Genomic DNA, 5521 nt, shown 5'->3' on the forward strand with positions numbered 1-5521 from the left:
TTCTAAAGCAGACTTCCCAACTGAAGTTCTACAAGTTTTATGTTCTAGAAGGCATTAAATTAAGGCAAGTTCCTCTAAAGATTATTCTGCTTTTTAAACTATGAGAGAATGAAGGAGCCTCAGAGCAAGATTGACAACTACTACTGGGAGCAGTAACTGCTAATTTTAGATAGTGTAACAAGTGAAAAACAGTGATGTTTAAATATTACCTTAAGATATTGTAAAATATTGAGCAACTTGTCATGTTCTGAGCATGCGTTAAAAGAAAGAGTTTTAGCGGGAAGCGCTCGACACCTGATTGGCTGATCGTTTGACAGCTCCTGTATAAATAGGGAGCTGTCCAAACGAGCAGCGCGCGTTCCTGTCTAAAGCCGGTTCTGAAAGTTAGCCTGTACTTGTCAGGGAATAAAATTTGTTAGCCTTTATTCCCGTCTCTGCCTCAGTTCTTCTGGCTACCCACAGGTCCTTGGTACACACCACTGGCGACGAAGGTGGGATTGCCAAACTGAGGTGCGAGAAGCTGAAGTCACTTGCTGCTGAAGTCACTCGCTGAGTCACTAGAACCGCGCTTACTTTCTACCGCGACGAGACGTCGCTGGGTCCCTGACAGGAATGGCCACGTTAAACTTCGCACCATTCAACTATGGCTCAGAGACATGGGAGTCTTACACGGCTCGTTTTGAATGTTTTTTGGTCGCACACGACCTTACCGAGCTGACGGACAAACGAAAATGCGCCTTTTTCTTGTCCGTCTGCGGCACAGACGTCTTTCACACCGCCAGAGCTCTCACAGCTCCTGAACCTATCAAGGCCGTCCCTTGGCCCATACTGATGGCAAAGCTGACGAGCCATTATGCCCTGTCTCCGTCCAAGATAGCCCGCCGGCACGCTTTCCACCAGCGCAGCCAAGCTGAGGGGGAGTCAGTCAGTGCCTACGTTGCTGCCCTACGATCGGCCGCCCTCCACTGTGAGTTTCAAGACCTCGATGAAGCCCTCCTCGACCGCCTCGTATGTGGCCTTAGGTACCTCAAACTGCAGAAGCGACTGCTGACCAAAGCCGATCTCTCATTCCAAACCGCCTTCGATGAGGTTCGGGCTTCCGAAATGGCTGCGGCATCCCTAGCTACCATCGCGAAGAGCCGGTCTACCACAGCAGCGCAGCCTGCCAATACGTTTAACACAGCTACCGGTCTACTTGAGTCTGAAAGCGATGAGTCCGATCTTGAGAACCAAGAGGAGGACATTAACCGCCTTCACGAGGCGAACAAAAAGAGCTTTCCTCAGCGGAAGGGCGACCCTAAATCTGCATGTAGTGGGTGCGGAGGCAACCACGAGAGAGCTGAGTGCAGATTTAGGCAAGCCCTCTGCCAGTGGTGTGGCAGAAAGGGCCACATCGCTCGGGTGTGCCGAGCCTCGCAACCCATGTCCTCCTTTGAATTCCAAGCCGACCGGTCCCGGCAACCTCGGAACCGAACGGAAGGATCCAAGAAGGCCAGGATGGACTGCCATGCCATCCTCCGCAATCCTACCCAGGGACTTTCCTGTCACCATCTCCAGAAAAAGATCCAGCTAACTGTTACTGTGGAAGGAAAGCCCTGCGAGATGGAGTTAGACACCGGGTCCGCAACCTCCATCATTTCCTGGAGCACAATTAAGCGCCTTTTGCCGCAGCTGTCAAAACGCCAATTACAAGACTGTAATCTTACGTTACGAGACTATCAGGACAAACTGATTCCAGTAATTGGCACCCGCAAGGTCAGAGTGCAGTTCAAGGGGTTCAACGGCCGGTTACCCCTCATCATAGTAGAAGGGCGGCTGCCCAGCCTTCTCGGCCTCGACTGGTTCCAGTCCCTGGGCCTGCAGATCAGCGGCATCCACCACCTCAGCGCGTCAGCCCTTGATTGCCTGGTCAACGAATTCCCTACGGTGTTTGATGGCTCGCTAGGCAAATACACTGGCACACCCGTGTCTTTCAACCTTGACCCGTCAGTACAGCCGGTGCGAATGAAGCCTCGCTGAGTACCCATCGCACTCAAACCAAAGGTGGACGCCGAGCTGGACAGGCTTGTGGCTCAAGGCGTCCTGGAACCAGTGGACCATGCACGATGGGAAACACCCATTGTGTTACCCATCAAACCAGATGGCAGCGTGAGGATTTGCGCTGACTACCGCTGCTCTATCAACCGTGCCTTGCCATCCAACGCGTACCCGGTGCCAGTGGTTCAGCACTTACTACACACCTTGGGCGAGGGGACTGTTTTCGCGAAGCTCGACCTCGCCCAAGCTTATCAACAGCTGGTGGTGGATGCTGAGGCAGCTGAAGCACAGACAATCATCACATACCGGGGCGCTTTCCATTACCGCAGATTGCAGTTTGGGGTTAGCATTGCCCCAGGCCTGTTTCAGAGCTTGATGTAGCGCCTGCTCCAATTACTCCGAGGCGTCGTCCCCTATTTTGATGACGTCCTCGTCTCAGCCACCTCCATGGACGAACTCATGGCCCGCCTGCATTTGGTTCTCCAGAGGTTCCAACAGGTGGGGCTTAAGGTCAAACGAGATAAGTGCCAAGTTGCGGTATCCCAGATAGAGTTCCTTGGGTTCCTTATCGATGGCAGTGGCATCCACCCCACAGCTGCCAAAACCAAAGCCATTGTGGAGGCCCCTGCCCCCACTAACAGAGCTGAATTACAGGCCTTTTTAGGCCTACTCAATTTCTACGCTGTATTCCTTCCCCACAAGGCATCTGTAGCTGAGCCACTTCATCGCCTCCTGGACTCAGGCGCACCCTGGGTTTGGGGCCGCCGAGAGGCTTCCGCTTTCCTAGCTGTCAAGCACTTACTCATCTCCAACGATGTCCTCGTTCAATACAGCGAACACTTGCCTCTCGTGCTCGCTTGTGACGCTTCCCCCTACGGGGTGGGCGCCGTTCTCTGCCACCAGCTACCCAGTGGGGCAGAGGTGCCAGTTGCATATTTTTCCCGCACGCTCTCTGCCTCTGAACGCAACTACGCGCAAATTGACAAAGAGGCTCTTGCCATTGTGGCCGGGGTGCGCTGTTTCCATCACTATTTGTATGGCCGCCCATTCCAAATTGTCACCGATCACAAGCCCCTACTCGGGTTGCTGGCCGGAGATCGCCCTGCCCCGCAGGTCCTATCTCCGCGCATGACTCGTTGGTTTGTGTTCCTCGTGTCCTATGACTACCAGTTGCACCACCGCCCGGGGAAGCAGATCGCTCATGCCGATGCACTATGTCGTTGCCCCCTGCCGGAAGCTTCGGAAGACCCTGATGCTGTGGCACCTGTGTTCCTTATTGACGACCTCCACCTTCCAATCTCTGCCGCCGACATCGCCCAGTTGTCCGCAAGGGATCAGGTAATATCCCGGGTACTAGACTGGGTTAGGCGAGGGTGGCCAAAGGACCCCGTAGACCCCACCTTCCTTCCCTTCAAATCACGCCTGGCGGAGCTGTCCGTTCAGCGCGGCTGTTTACTTTGGGGCCATAGAGTAGTTGTGCCGGCCTCACTGAGGACTACCGTCTTGAGGCAGCTGCATAGCGCACACCTGGGAATCGTCAGCATGAAAGCCCTAGGCAGGAGCTACGTTTGGTGGCCTAAGTTAGACCAGGACATAGCCGACCATGTCGCCGGGTGCCCGCAATGCCAGGCTGCCCAAGCCTTGCCTCCAAAAGCCGAGCCTCGGACGTGGGAACCACCTTCCACTCCCTGGTCCCGAGTCCACGTTGACTTCGCGGGCCCCATTCAGGGCCGCATGCTATTCATTGCTGTGGACGCCTTCTCGAAATGGGTCGAGGTCGTCCACATGTCCTCCACCATGGCAGACGCGCTCATCGTGACCCTGCGCCACCTTTTTGCCACCCACGGCCTACCCAATGTGTTGGTGTCCAATAACGGACCACAACTGACGGCTGCCAAGTTTGAGGCATTTCTGGCTTCCCAAGGCATCCGACATGCCCTCACCTCCCCTTTTCACCCCTCTAGCAATGGCTTGGCGGAGCGCGCCGTGCGGTCCGTCAAAGAAGCTCTCTCCAAAATGGACCACCTCCCCTAGCAAGAACGCATTGACGCCTTCCTGCTGGCCCATCACTCCACTCCTTAGCCCGACTCCAATACGAGCCCAGCCGAGCTCCTCATGGGACGCCGGTTGCGAACAACCCTTGACCGGTTGCACCCTGCCTATGCCACCCCAACTCCTTTGGATTCCCAGGGCGGGTCCCGATCCTTCATCCAGGGGGAGGCAGTGTTTGCCCGGAATTATGGAGGGCATCCCTTGTGGCTACCGGGCATAGTGACTGACCAGACTGGGCCCTGCTCCTACAGGGTCAGGCTCCACGATGGCAGAATTTGGAAACGCCACTGCGACCAGTTGCGGAGCAGACGCCAACCACCAACCGGCCAGCAGCCATCAGGCGACCGACCAGTTTTGACAACTTCGATGGGCGGCGCAGGGCCCCGAAACGAGGAGGCCGCAAGAGAACAAGCAGCCAGTGCCCCAAACCGAAGCGGCGACTTACTTGGTGGGCCAGCACCATCCTTTGCTCTTCGACGGCCTGAGCGATCACCATCCTCAGACGCAGCATCCTCGGTCGAGCAAACAGAGCCTCCAAGCGGTGCAAAAGGGCCTAGGGCATCCGGCCAAATCAGGCGGCGTCCAGCATATTTACAAGACTACGCTTGCACGAACTTAGGGGGGAGGAGTGTCATGTTCTGAGCATGCGTTAAAATAAAGAGTTTAAGCGGGAAGCGCTCGACACCTGATTGGCTGATCGTTTGACAGCTCCTGTATAAATAGGGAGCTGTCCAAACGAGCAGCGCGCGTTCCTGTCTAAAGCCGGTTCTGAAAGTTAGCCTGTACTTGTCAGGGAATAAAATTTGTTAGCCTTTATTCCCGTCTCCGCCTCAGTTCTTCTGGCTACCCACAGGTCCTTGGTACACACCACAACTGAAGGATATTCTTTAGACAATTCCCTTTCAAAGTGGACAGAGTTGCATAATTCACAGGTAAAATTTGTTTTTGTCTATTGGGGGTGGGGTTCTACAAGTAGGAAGAAGGGACACGGTGCTCAGTGGCTAAGATGCTTGTCGATCAGAAAGGTTTCAGTTTGGTGGTTTGAATCCCTAGCGCCGCATAATGGAGTGAGCTCCTGTTACTTGTCCCAGCTTCTGCCAACCTAGCAGTTCAAAAGCATGTAAAAATACAACTAGAAAAATAGGAACCACCTTTGAGATCTGAAAGTAAAAGTGTTCTGTGTGCCTTCGGCATTTAGCATGCCGGCCACATGACCACGGAGACGTCTTTGGACAGCGCTGGTTCTTTGGCTTTGAAACGGAGATGAGCACTGCACTCTAGAGTCGGAAACGACTAGCACATATGCGCAAGGGGAACCTTTATCTTTACAAGTAGGAATATTCACATTCTGGCCTATTAAACTGTTGTTTGTTCAATCTTTTGGTGAGAGCTGTTCACACAGTGATAAAGAGGCTAGCAGCTGCTTCCAAAG

General features: G+C 54.2%; 1 pseudogene; it reads left to right on the forward strand.

Annotated features, from left to right (window-relative positions):
- Positions 1 to 612: 612 nt before the first annotated feature.
- On the forward strand, positions 613 to 4071 carry LOC116506204 (annotated as a pseudogene).
- Positions 4072 to 5521: the final 1450 nt, after the last annotated feature.

This window comes from Thamnophis elegans, chromosome 3 (genome assembly GCF_009769535.1).
Source record: "Thamnophis elegans isolate rThaEle1 chromosome 3, rThaEle1.pri, whole genome shotgun sequence".
Classification (NCBI taxonomy): Eukaryota; Metazoa; Chordata; class Lepidosauria; order Squamata; family Colubridae; genus Thamnophis; species Thamnophis elegans.